Genomic DNA, 13,541 nt, shown 5'->3' with positions numbered 1-13,541 from the left:
ACTGACCTGATACTTGTCTTGGTAGGTTAACCTTCTTATCTCTGATAGATTATCTTATTGTTTATTGTCTCTCGAGTACGGACTGATTGGGGGAAGCGAGCCTTCTCCTATGCTGCTCCCACAGCTTGGACCTCTCTCTGGTCTGAACTGAGGTTGTGTGATCTGGTTCCGCTGAGGGGTTTTCACGCCATTCAGAAAAACAAAGAATCACAAAAAATTGTCTGTGCTTTTAAATCTAGTTTCTTAAATGTGAAAATGTTTTTGGAATTGTGTGCTGCAAGTTTCACACTTTGGCTCAGGCCCAGAGGTTTCCATCCCAATGGGTTTTACCTGGTTAAATAAACATTAATAAATGAACAAATAAATTGCCAAACTGTAGAATATTTTAGACAACAAACCAATAACATTTCCACAGAGACCAGAAAGGTTATAGCACCTTTTAAAATTGTATATGCATAGTTTACATTTCCAAATCTTATCTGTCCTGGATATATATTTACAACATATTCCAAAAATGTCTCGAATGCAGAAAACAACTTTGAAAACAAAGCATAACTGGGCTGAATCCTTGAACTGCATTGTAAACTGCAGATGAGAGAGAAAAGACTCAAAGCCAATGGCAGCAGTGAGACTCAATGCTGCACAAGTTTGAGGTCGGTTTTTTCATCTTTTTTCCTGTTCTTGCTGTACATTGTGTAGATTATCACACTGGGTCACATGAGAGCACATGGGCTGAGCAGTGAGGAGGATTTAGGACAGACAGGAAAAACACTGTAACATAAAGCTACAGTACATTTTACTACTGCTTATGTCAATTGAATTACTTTACTCATTAGTAACACATACTAGAGACATGTAAATTCATTCAGCAATAGAATTGAATGAAAATAAAGGATTTAGCTGTTGTTTGGGCCAATAAGGATGAATAAATCGTAATGTTTTCTTCACAATATTTGACACTTTGACATTGTGATGCATAAACACCCCTAAAACAACACACACCCATATAAACAAACAAACAAACAAACAAACAAACAAACAAACAAACAAACAGGAGCCACAGTTTAGAACTACACTAGGACCAAACCCAGATGATTGATTAAGACCAGAGCCAAGTCTATAGCAGGTCTAAACTGGGCTCAAACCAGGACCAAACAGGACAATGTGAATAGACCAAGACTAAGACACTGTTTTTCTATCGCAAAAATCCAAAGACAGTTAATAACATTATCCAAAAGATACTCCAGTCCATCCCAGTTTGGAGGTTTGACAAAGTGGATGAAAAACTTTGGCCAAGAATTACACTGTGTATTCTTGGTCCAAATATAACTGTAGTGTCCCGGGCCAAGCGGTGAAGCAGAGCCTGGAGCTATTTGAAGACGTTTAGTGGAAAATGTCCCAATGAAGAATTTGGCATTTAAATTACAGTACATGTTTTTATACCCGAGCAAAGGGCATGAGATTAAGACACCCCAAATACACAGTAAATACTTTTGAGCAGGAAATCCTTCAAAAACCCATGATAAGCTGGCTCACAGTCTAAGCAGCTAAAATGTCATGACTATTCATTGATTTAAAAGCTGGTTTGTTTGACTAAAAAAGTGAGTGAATAAAATAATGGATTCAGCAGAGGAGCTGTTATTTTAGTTAAAGTAGTTCCAGAGTGGTTTGAACAAGTCCAGTGAAGGTGAGGGGAGGTTTAATGTGTTTTATGTGAAAACCAAATGTTTTTATCTTCAGCAAACAATGATCTAAAACAGTGGTTCCCAAACTGTGGTACGGGTGCCCACAGGGGTACCCAGAATGACCAAGAAGGTACACAACGGGAGATTGTGTACATTCATGACTTGGTATATATTTTGAATGCATCATTGCATTAGCATTAAACCTGTGTTAAAACCCGCAGAAAGTGCACAAACAACTATAAACTAAACCTACATTGAACAATTATTCCTTATTTAAAGGGGGCTTATTGTGTATTTTATGATATAACCATATTTCCATCATTATCTTACTCAAAGTTGTGTTTTGATTGATTCTTGCATGTTTGAGTAATCCTGCAGTGTCCTGCATTTGAGGCTTGAGTGCTAAGAAATCTTCATCCATCCCCTATCTCTGCCCACAACTCAATTTTGAACAGGAAGTCAATGAATCCTTTTTTATCATTAAGCCGTATTAGATCAATATTGTGGCTTTTTGTGTAAAATTATGATCTACATATGTTTAAGTCGAATACTAAATACCATTCCTCCTCCTTTAAATACAAGACCACTTAAAACACACTTCTTTACTTCCTCGAGAACAACCTTCTGACTCCCCTGGTCCACAACACTGACCCTGCCCTGATAACCTTTGACCCTGAGGGCTCATCACACATCAATAACATCCTCAACCATGCAGAGGTGCACTGATAAGACTGGTGACCCCGATTGGCTGAGGGAGCGCAGGGTCAGATCCTGTTTACAGAGTGTCAAATGTTTATCAGATTTGGTGTCAAGACGAGGTCAGTCATTAAGACCTATAACAATTTGGTCATTTATACGGCTACGTTCACATTAATCATAGAGTTATTTGAGCACCACTGCGCTGACTTATTTGTCCAGCTTAATCAGCACAATAATGGGAGGTTAAAAGAAGACAGAAGACCAAGAACACGATCCACCTAATACCTCTGAATCACCAAAAACAACTATTTCAGGTTTCTTCTCTTTTAAATGTAGACGATTAAGAGTCATTCAGTCTTTAATGTCTCTGAGGCAGTGAATCAGGGGCTCAAATGATGAGGTATTTGAATATAAATGTGCACATCCTCAGCAAAGCAATGGAACGAGATATCATGTTTTTAAAAGAGTGATCCTAATGGCAACACATAAATGCAGAAGAGAATTGACCTTGGATGGAACCCTGAGGTACACCACAGTTCAAAAGGGCAGTTTTAGACCGAGGCGAACAGAGAAGGTTTGTATGATCTGAACCAGTTAAGTGCATGGCCTTTAACACCAACAGTTCTAATTAACAGAATACTGCTGTCAACTGTGTCAAAAGCTGAAGATGTATCTAAAAGCAGAAGATGTATCTAAAAGCAGAAGAGCTGCAGGATTTCCACAATCAAGTGTTAAAAGAAGATCATTAAAAACATGTAAAAGTGTAGTTTCTGTGCTATGTTGTTGCTTAAAGCCTGACATGTTTCAGAAATGTCATTACAGGCGAAGTGCGACTGTAGTCGGCGATAGACAACCTTTTCCAAAACTTTAGAAAGGAGGGGAAGTTTAGATATTGGCCTATAGTTTGTAAGAACATTAGGATCCAAATTGTGCTTTTTAATAAGGGGCCCTTACAACAGCATGTTTAAAAACAGAGGGAACACAGCCAGAGGAAAGTGATGCATTAATCCAAGTTAAAACAATTGGACTAACTGCATCTGCAACAAAATCCGTGTTCATGATTCTAACCCGGCCTGTCCTTCCTTTTGCCCTTAACCTTCAAGTAAACGGCTCATCCTTTGAAATCTAAGGCTTTGTTTACTCCACATCTGTGATCTGCTAACGGCGGCCATCTTTGATCCAGAAATGAGAGACGCACTAACCCTAACCTCTTCAAATGTCTCCCTTTTTATTGGACGTCACATCTGGGCCTCACTACTTTCAAAACGGCCAACTTAACCATCCTCCATCGTGTCTGCTAATTTACAAATCATAAAATGCAACTACTAAGAAAAAGCCACACATGTTCGCTACAACCGTCAAGATGTGGCAACAACTTTTCATTACATTTGCACCCTGTAATTGTGTTAAGGTTTGATGAGAGGATTCAGTGAAAAAAAAAGGTTGTATTTTTATAGTAAACTTAGTAAAACAGATTGGTTTGACTTGTGTTCTGCCATTTGCTTGTCTGAGCCTTGGTTTTGTTGGGCCGTAAAAAGTTGTTACGATTATTGTCCGTCGTCATAAACGCAGCGGTAAACAAATGAATGTAGAAATGCTCGTTTCATGGGTCTGTGTCATTGACTTTGCACTTTTGGACAAGGGACTGCGAACCAATCATTTCATCCAAAGTAGAATATTTAAATGGAAAAGGGTAAATCAGTGACTTTACAATTTTTTTTTTTTTTTCTGCCACTTTTTGGTCACAAATTAACTTCACAAATTGGGTTTAAGAGGGTGAGACAGGGTGAAGAGGAGGAGCCTTTTGGAAACACACAAGCCACTCCCACTTGGACCATTTACAACTCGCATTCCAAAAATGTCCTTTAATATGCACTTTCAGAATAATTTCCGAGATAATAACTGCTTAGGTCTTTTTGGAATTATGAATGTGTTTTATTGCAGGCAGCAAAGAAATATCTAGAGTGTAACTTTGTGAATATGAGTGCGCTGAATGCAACTGTGGCCGATTGACCTTATTCCGCCCACTTTTAAAACATGCAAAAAAGTAGATTGATTTGTGTAAAATGTCCAATGTTCATGTGACCAACAAATCAACAATGCACAGATTCCCTGGGCGGCCCGAAAACGGCTTTTTAGTCTGTGTATAACTTATGTTCTCTGGAGGTCACCAGCCCTATGTGAACTAACACAACCGGAAGAAGGATTACGCTCAGGCCAACATCTGGAATAATGTGAATAGGAGGCCTAGTTTCCAATGACAACCATTCAAAAAATAATTAGCATTGGTCATTGCACATTCATGCTACTTTTCCTGAGCAGTGTGAATATGTAAATGATGACTTAATGGGACAAAAACAGGATCAACATGAAAATAAACTTGGCCTGACTAATCCAGGAACAAAACTAGTGCAAAGCAGGTTCTAAACTTGGACAAAGTCAGGACTAAGGTCCCATTCACCATACCATGAAGCAGACTCTGGGACCACAGTTGCAGCATTGTCTCTTTCTCTGAGCTGGTCCAGTTCGTGTTCAGAATATACTTTTATCATTTGAATGTCCAGAAAGACGCATCTTCCCCTCGTCTCTTGAGGCTGTGTACAATATCAGCCAAAGGAAGGACTTCAGCATCTGCCTGATTCGCGTCACATTAACAAACTTGGAGCGGGACTTTAGCAGTGTTTGGATTCATTCTTTGTTTTTTACAGATCTAACCCACAACCTGCCCCACATGTGCACAACTTCCCCCACATGTGCCCAACCCGCCCCACATGTGCACAACCTGCCCCATTTGTGCACAACCTTCCCCACATGTGCACAACCTGCCCCACATGTGCACAACCAGGTGAGTGACAGGTGAGGCTGAATGCCCTGGGTCGCTCGTAATGCCCAGGGTAGAGAAAATGTGACACGATTTATGCTGTTTACCTTAATTGAAATCTCAGTATTTCTTTTGTCCCTTTAAGGCCAAACTCTCTCATGCACACACTTCACATACACACCTACACATTCACACCTACACATACCCACACACACACTTCATTCCCCTTTCCAAGCACAGCTTGAAAGAGCCAACTTAAAAGTCTCCATAAGGCCATTCAACAGTGTTCCAGTGTTTCAGTGTTTCCATCCAACATCAATCATGGACTAAACTGAACCAGGACAAAGCCAGAGGTGTGAACTGTGACATTTACACTGTATATATTATATGGTATTCTTAATTTTCAAATTGAGCTTTTATACATGTTAAAAATGTTGTTTTCCTCACAAACATAATGTCTCCAGCTCAAAATGTAAAAAAAAACGAGACATTTCACATATTGATTTTTGCGGCGATTGTCATACACTGTATGTGTGGCCTTATGAGTTAACATTTTAAATAGTCAATAAAGTATATATTTTAAATTTTAAACTTTTACACTAACCAATGCTTGGGAAATATTTTTGCATCTTGAGTATTGTCCACCACCCCCAGGCTGGCAGGGCTGTCCCTGCCATGGGAGTCATTTATCACATCATCAGTGAAGCGACAGGCCAACAGTGTTTAGAGAACTTTGTTGGATTTTGGCCCCGGCTGAACTCTGTGACCTAAGAAATCCTTTAAAATCCAGGGATTTATGATGCAATATATCAGAGAGATGGGGCAGACTTCCTACATATAACAACAGGAAAATCAGGAGAGTAATTTCTGGCATATTTTGAGTGGAAAAATGTGAGAAAAGTTTTTCCAGTTTGAATATTATGTTATGTTTTCAGTTTCTCAGAGGGGGACAGTAGACTGAATTCCTGTAGTCATAACTTTACTAGATTTATCCAGAAGTAAAATCTACAAATGTTGAGAATCATGTTTTAATATAATAATTTCAAATCCATAACTCATATCTCAGTGTCATATCTGCCTTATTAAGTGCAGTAAAGAGCACATGTCCAAAGAAGCTAAGATTGGAACAATACCTGCTAATGACGTCTATGTTTTGTAATCCAAGCAGGGCCATTTAGTGGCCAGTACAGAAGTACTCGGGGGAGCCACATGCTCACAGCCGCCTTGAAAGTGTGAAAAAATCACAAAGCTTTGTTGAAAGCTGAAATACAAGACCATTTCTGAAGTACTTTAAAATAAATAAATATAAAATAATACTGTATTCTGGTGCATTTATTATTATGAACAACTCATTAATCATTCTGCCATCATGACCTGGTGACGGCAGAGGACGCACCAGGACAGCTTCAAATGGAATTATGGACTAGGACTATACATGGATCTTCAACCAAGAGTCCAAAAAGTACAAACGCTGGATCAAAGTAGCAATAGAGATAAGGAAACAAGGTAAAATGTATTGAGACAAAGGAGCTTTCCAACGGTCCTATGGGACACACTTCAACACTCCGTGATCAGTTTGACCACGTCGAGGAACAACAGCCCTCATCATGTGACACTGCTGATGAAGGCGGAGGCTCCCGTTGAAACATGTCAAGGTAATTATCTCTCTTACCTACCGTCTGATATAGAAAAAACAAAATTACTTACAGATACATTCTGTATCTACACACAACGTCATAGAGCGCCTCCATCTCACTGGATGTGTTTGGTCTCGACAAGGCTGAGCATGAGCACAAGTTTGTGAAATAAATGTCCTCATAGCAATTTATTCTAAAACAGAAGTGCTGACAACCCCAAGATGTTGTCCACGTTCTCTTTCCTGTTTGGCTGTGTGCGGAGCATCCACGGCTGCAGAACTGCTCTCATTACAATGGGTGCATAATTGCTGTGGAGGTCGTGTTACACTCGTGGGGTTCTTTTGGTAAAGCTCTGTAGATAATGTCAAGCGGAGCCGTCCATATTACAGGGAGAACTTAGGAGGATCCCGCTAACAGCTGCTAACCACCACATCTGCTGGGGCTGTTGACATGGGGTTTGGAGGACTGGCCAGCAACGCTCAGCAATATCTGAGACGCAATACATGGCCAGCAGGTTATTTATTACTTACAGCACTGTTCAATTGAAGACAATCAGTCACGACATATCAGTATGTATAATGCTATAATGCTTAACAGTTTCTCATTCACGACTCAAGCCTCAGGAGACACAGGGGGCAGAGTTTGAGGAAAAACAAAGACATAACGGATTAGGATAAAATGAAAATAGTGTCTGCAAAGGAAAACAGGATTTAGCTTTAGGTCAGAGCTCGGCCTTTACTGAATGGACATCGGGTCGGCCTTTGTACGGGAGTTTACAGCGACATTGCAAGAATTTAATATCTGAAATAGAATTTGTTTGAGCGAACCAGGTGCTACTTTTGTCTTTTTTAATGTTTCTTACCGAGTTTCTCGGTAAGAAAGTCCGAGCATTTTCAGCTATAGTATTGGCCCCGGTACATTTAACAGGCCGGTAAAAACCAGATCAATAATCAGATAACCCAAGAATTAGATTTGATCATTTGTGTGTGTTTACATGCGCAAGAAGAATACGATAATTTAGAGTAACGTTTGTATTTGGACGACAAAGTGTAATTAACTCTGTGTTTATCAATCCATCTCTTTCATTTGTCTCTTTGCCACATTAGTTTGCACCTTTTGCCTCATTTTCCTTGTCAAAACCTGCAAAGGGGTGAACAGTCAGATAGAACCCGCCTTCATCAAATGGAACTGTTTACATGACAGTTCAATAATCGGATAACTCCAGAAATCAGATAACGATCAGATTTGTGGTGTGCGCGTGACCACACCATAAACCACAAGAAAGACATTTATCCAAAATGTCAATATGATTTTGGATAAAGACAATGGCGTTCTGGACTTTATTTACTGCACAGCCTCAGTTGTTTCTTTTAGTTTTTATGTCGTTTTAAAAAGTCTATGGAAAAAAACATAAATGGGAAATGTACTTCCAGAACCTCGACGGGCTTCGAAGTGTTGAGCTCCATAAGAAACACAAAAAAAAAGGACAAGGGTACAACATCTATCAGAAGCTTACGTCAACGGAGCAGTCGCCTGAGCTTGATGATGTGTCAGGCCACGCAATCATAATTATTACCGATGGGCGCACAGATTATGCCGTATCTGCAAAACAAATTGAACTTGCACTCTCCTCCTCATCCATAACGGAAATCCAGAGGGGTAATTTCCAACGATAATAATAATTTAGCATGACATCACTTACAGCCAATCCAGAAGAGGTGGGTGGTTCTCGTTCCCCTGTATGTTCTTCTCCTCCTTCTCCAGAAAAACCGCACGCCAATTCATAAATGAGTAACAAAGAGTCCCTTGTGGTTTTGGGGAGTAGACGAGCGACGCTAGCGGCAGAGAAGCTCGTGGGGAGTGTAAAAAGCTGACAGGGAGCGGGAGGTGTGAGTGAACGGGACTGAGAGAACAGTCCAGTCGTTTGAAAGGTGGTGGTGACTGCAGCTTTGTGTGTGTGTGTGTGTGTGTGTGTGTGTATGTATTTGTGTGTTTGGAGAGGTGTGACGCTGTGCATGCTCTGAACGTGTTTTAGAAGCAACAAGCGAATGTAATCTACACGTCATAGAGAGATCCCAGTCGGGTTCAAAGGAGGATACTCATTCAAGTTTTACACTGCTTGAATTAGCTTTATTATCATATATAATTCCTTAAATATGGACCAGTGCAACCAATAAAGGGAAAACAACAAGGGAGAAAGAAAACCAGTTGAAAGAGACAAACAGCCAGAAAAATGGAGAAGAGGGAACATTCACACTACCACACACACAGGAATAATAGACAGAAATACAGTGAGTAAAAGACTAGTGCATCAAATGATGAATCCAGAACAAAAAAGGGCTAACACTTTATAATAACTACAATTATGTCTGCCTCATTAAAGCATGAACACAGACTTAATTCGTAGGGACAAATAGTTTATTAAGAATGATTCAGGCCTAGTAACTACTTAACTAATACTCTAACCTTAACCTTAAGTAGAAGACTGAATCGAGAGCAATAACTGTTTGTTTGTTATGAATTAAGTCTTTATTCCTACTTTGTTAAGGTAAATTATGGTGTAGTTGTATTAAAGTGGTACCAAAAAATGCATACAATTCCCCGTTGGTCATGTAAAAAAACATATAAAGGCAAAACTGAAGAGTGTTCTGTAAAGGGAGAAAATAAGAAAAATCAAAATGTGAAAAGGTAATAATATCTGTGTAGACTTATTTTTAATGTGCATTTTGAAATATCGCATGAGTAACGGGAAGTATAAAAACACCACATATCGCAGTTGGAACAAAGGTTTATTTGATCTCTTGAGGAGGATTTTGTTTTATGTGCGTGGTTGTTAAAGTGCATTTTGAAAAGGGGGCCAGTGAGATAGAGAAACGCAGAGTGAACACTGAACAGAGACAAGGGGGCCTATTATCTATCGAGGACCTACTGTCGGACTGCAGATGGCGCTGTTCTGCTACAAATGCAGTCAGCAGAAAAGCCTCGATGTCGCCACAACATCGTCAGACCCCCATCGCACTGGTCTGTTTGAAAGAAAATGTATTTGATCATATTTTAGAGAGATTTATGGTTATTTGTTGGTCTTAAAGATTCATGGATGTCACTCTTCATGGATGTGAGGGATGTACCGAAGTTTTTTTATGCTTGGGAAAGTTGGAAATATGTCCCGCTCATGACCGAGCTCCTCCGTTGTTACTCGGCGTGCTTGTGTTTATCGTTGGCAGAGATTGACACAGCGAGAAGAGGGCTCACTCTGCAACCGAATATCTGACAAGCTTGATATTTGGTCGCACAACAGTTCTAACTTTAATCTTTTTCCCTGTCTGTGTTTCAAATGTGTAACAGAGGCTAAACGGCAATTGACAATCATAGTATTAGAAAAAAAAAAAAAGACAAAATAAGAGTCTTTTCACCGTTTTTTGCTTATATATATATGGTAGTGTGTATGAATTATTACATAATTACTGTAGATATGACAGACTATAACAAGTTAAGGACATTACCGTATTTTCCGTACTATAAGGCGCACTTGAAAGCCTTTCATTTTCTCAAAAAACTTCTTATAGATGGACTAATTCTGGTTGTTCTTACTGAGCTCGAGCGATTTTGTGTAGCACACATTTTATTTATCTTAATGCGCCTTGTAATTATATATGAAAAATGATCAGAAATAGACCATTCATTGACCTTATAATCCTTATAGTGCGGAAAACACGGTACTGTTTATTTTTAATACAGCTACAGCTTTTGAATTTAATATGCATCAGTCTGGAAAAATTAAGGATAATATAACATTTTTCCAGATTAAGGACTGGCACAAACTTGTGAACATGAACATTGTAATTGCATAATGTGGGACCAGGACAGAGCAGGCCGTTCTCACCAGCTGATCATGAGGGAACTATTTACAGAGAAAACAAAGCCACTGCCCTGGGCAAAGTGTCATCATAATTCAACGTCATCATTATTTAGCTAACCTCTTGGTCTCAAAGAAACTGCTACCTTTATGTCATAAATCCAGCAAGGTCTCTGTAAAAGTCACACCAGAAATGTCACAATACTAAATAAATCATGTTCTGGGCTTAAGCTTAAATTCTGTCCAAAAAGATATGAACTTTCATTTAAATTAGACTAAATATGAATAGGTGTCAGTTTCTCAGTAAGTAAAGCCATTAGCACTATAACCAAAAGGTTGAAGGTTTGACCCCAGCTTCCAGCCACAAGACATTGTTGTCTTCTTCACCTACATTTCCACATTCACAATGATTGTTACTTAAAGATCAGTCCTGTAAAATATGTCAAAACTAGGACCAAACAAGCATTAAACCAGAACTCAACCAGGACTAAACCAGCACATTAAGTCAAAACCTTGAATCAAAACCAAGGCTTTTTTTTTTCTTTAAATGCCTTCTCTTAGCAACACATAAAGGACTTTGAAGACATTGAAGTCAAAAGCAGCCATTGATGACTTCACGTCACGTCATGACATCACCTCCAGGAGAACACGAGAGGCCTGCAAAACAGCATAAGCCGAGGAAAAAAAACATTTGGGGCTCAGTGAACAGCATGTAAACATACATAGTACGAAGGGTTTCAAACTGTGGACCATGGACCTCTGGGTCAGTTTGTCCTGCTTTGTGATAGATCTGTGTGTTAAGACCTTGTTTAATCTTGGTTTAGTCCAGTTTAAGTCAATTAATTCTGGTTTTAGGTTAATTCCAATTGTAGCTCATCACTCGGTTTAGACCCAGTTTAGACCGGATATACTCCAGAGATGTCTTAAGGTTAAGGTCTTGGTTTTATGTCATGGTTTTGGCCGTGACAGACCTGAAAAATTCCTGATTTAGACCTGGTTTAGTTCTGATTCAGACTTGACATAGTTTTCAAACTGCTCATGTGAATACTTCCTGGTTTGTTGCTGCATGAATTAGATCTGGTTTAGTTCTTAGTTAAATCCCAAGGTTTGAGTCTTGATTCAGGACTGATTTACCTGGTTTACTCTTCACTTGATTCAGACCCGATTAAGTCCTGGGAATGTCCTGTTTTAACTCTAGATTTGCTCTGTTTGGACTTGTTTTTGTCCTGTTTTAGTCTAGATCCGTTTAAAACCCGGTGTGGTCCTAATTGAACCCAGCAATAGTCACTCCTTTTCTGTCATGTTTTATGTGTATTAATCCTGCCTAAATCCTGGTTTAGTCCTTGTTGATTACAGTTTGAGAACCACACACTGCACCACACACACAGCAGTTTGATAAAAAAACAAAACGACAATGCAACACTTACAGGCACATGTTGCAAAGAAAATCACTCTTCTTCAGATCGCGTGGGGCAGTTCATCCGTACAATCCCCCTCTTTCCCTCTGCTCCGCTCCCGCCAGGAGAGCTCAGCCGTAAAACAAATCCTCACTTGAATCCCCCGTCCAAAATCAGCAAAAAATTAAAATAAAACGGCTCCCCAAAAATAATAAAAAGTCGAAGTCTCTTTAAGAAATCCTGCGGTGCGTCCAAATCCTGCTTGTAGTAACTTTGTGCAGGGACTCTGGAGTTGTTTCCTTCGCGGAGGCAGGAGGGAAAGTTAAAGGCAGCGATAGACAACTGGAATGTGACAGGAGCGCAGGGCGAGCGAGAGAGAGGCGGTGAGATAGGGAGAGAGAGAGGGCGGGGGGAGTGGGCTGCCTTGTGTCCACTTAGTAACAGTTTGGAGAGTGAATACTTGGAGGAATAATCACTTTGTAATAACTACATCTTGATTCATTGTAAAACATGAACAAGGACTTAATTCATAATGAGCAATGTATTCAGAATTATTCTGTTAAATATGGGGATAAGGTAGTTACTGAGCCTGAATCATTCTTAATGCATAACTTGTTCATGCTTTGTTAAAGCTAATTAAGGTGTTTCTTCAGACTTAGTCCTGGATTAATCCAAGTTTGGTTCTAGTTTGGCTTAACCTGGTGGTTTATGTTTCAATTTTCTAATATTGGATACTTACAGCACATTCTTTATTAGACCTGGTTTGGACCTGCTTCCTCCATCCATATCCAGAATTGGTTTTATTGCATTTTGTTTTTTCGGATCGGGGCGTATTCTGTTCCCAGTTCAACTGAATGTCCTTTATAGTGATTGGTGGTAGGTCTTGGAGTTTTGCTGTAGAACAGCTTGTATTTGGGCTTGTCAAATCCATTTCTCAATGATAAAAGATGCTGTGTCATGTCCCGTGGAGCTTTGATATAGCAGCATGCTCAGTTGTGCAGCACACAGGTAATTTATGTTGATAAAAAAAACGAAGTGGCCCAAGAGTTGAGCCCTATGGAACTGCCTTGTTCTAGATTCAGACAAACTAGATGTTTGTCTGAACCACTGTGTCCTGTCAGACTGGTAAATCACAAACCAGTCGACAGTGTGATGTGAAAATCACTGCAGCTTTAGTTTAGCACAGTTTGGTCCACAGTGTCGATGAAGAGCAGCGGTTGTGATTAGACATGTTTTAATAGTTTCTTTAACCGTCAGAGCCCTTTAATTATCCCTATTATTCTTGTGTGTAGAGGTTCATAGAGACCCTGCATCAGAATTCCAGAATACCCCCCCTCTGTCCGGAGCAGAAAGAACTGAAACCACTGCAGACTGGAAAGCATTAAGCACAACCCCCATCCACCAACTCCACATTACATGTCCCCAAACACACTGGGAGAGGCCGCT

At 39.7% G+C, this 13,541-nt stretch overlaps 1 protein-coding gene across 2 annotated transcripts in view; it reads right to left on the bottom strand.

Annotated features, from left to right (window-relative positions):
• LOC140361090 (protein eva-1 homolog A) overlaps window positions 1-13,541 on the bottom strand; it is a 94,051-nt gene that overhangs the window by 23,004 nt on the left and 57,506 nt on the right. Inside the window, exon 1 of one of the 2 annotated variants that reach the window (XM_072446718.1) lies at window positions 12,126-12,412. The exons of the other annotated variant lie outside the window; for it this stretch is intronic. The gene's annotated coding sequence lies outside the window, so the exon portion shown is untranslated. Of the gene's footprint in view, window positions 1-12,125; window positions 12,413-13,541 lie in introns of those variants that run through there. 2 annotated transcript variants of the gene reach the window in all.

Source organism: Eucyclogobius newberryi, unplaced genomic scaffold (genome assembly GCF_026437365.1).
Source record: "Eucyclogobius newberryi isolate DKJ021-1_F unplaced genomic scaffold, fEucNew1.0.hap1 SCAF_1, whole genome shotgun sequence".
Taxonomy (NCBI): domain Eukaryota; kingdom Metazoa; phylum Chordata; class Actinopteri; order Gobiiformes; family Gobiidae; genus Eucyclogobius; species Eucyclogobius newberryi.
The sequence above is the reverse complement of the archived record's forward strand: the minus strand, read 5'-3'. Positions and strand labels throughout refer to the sequence as shown.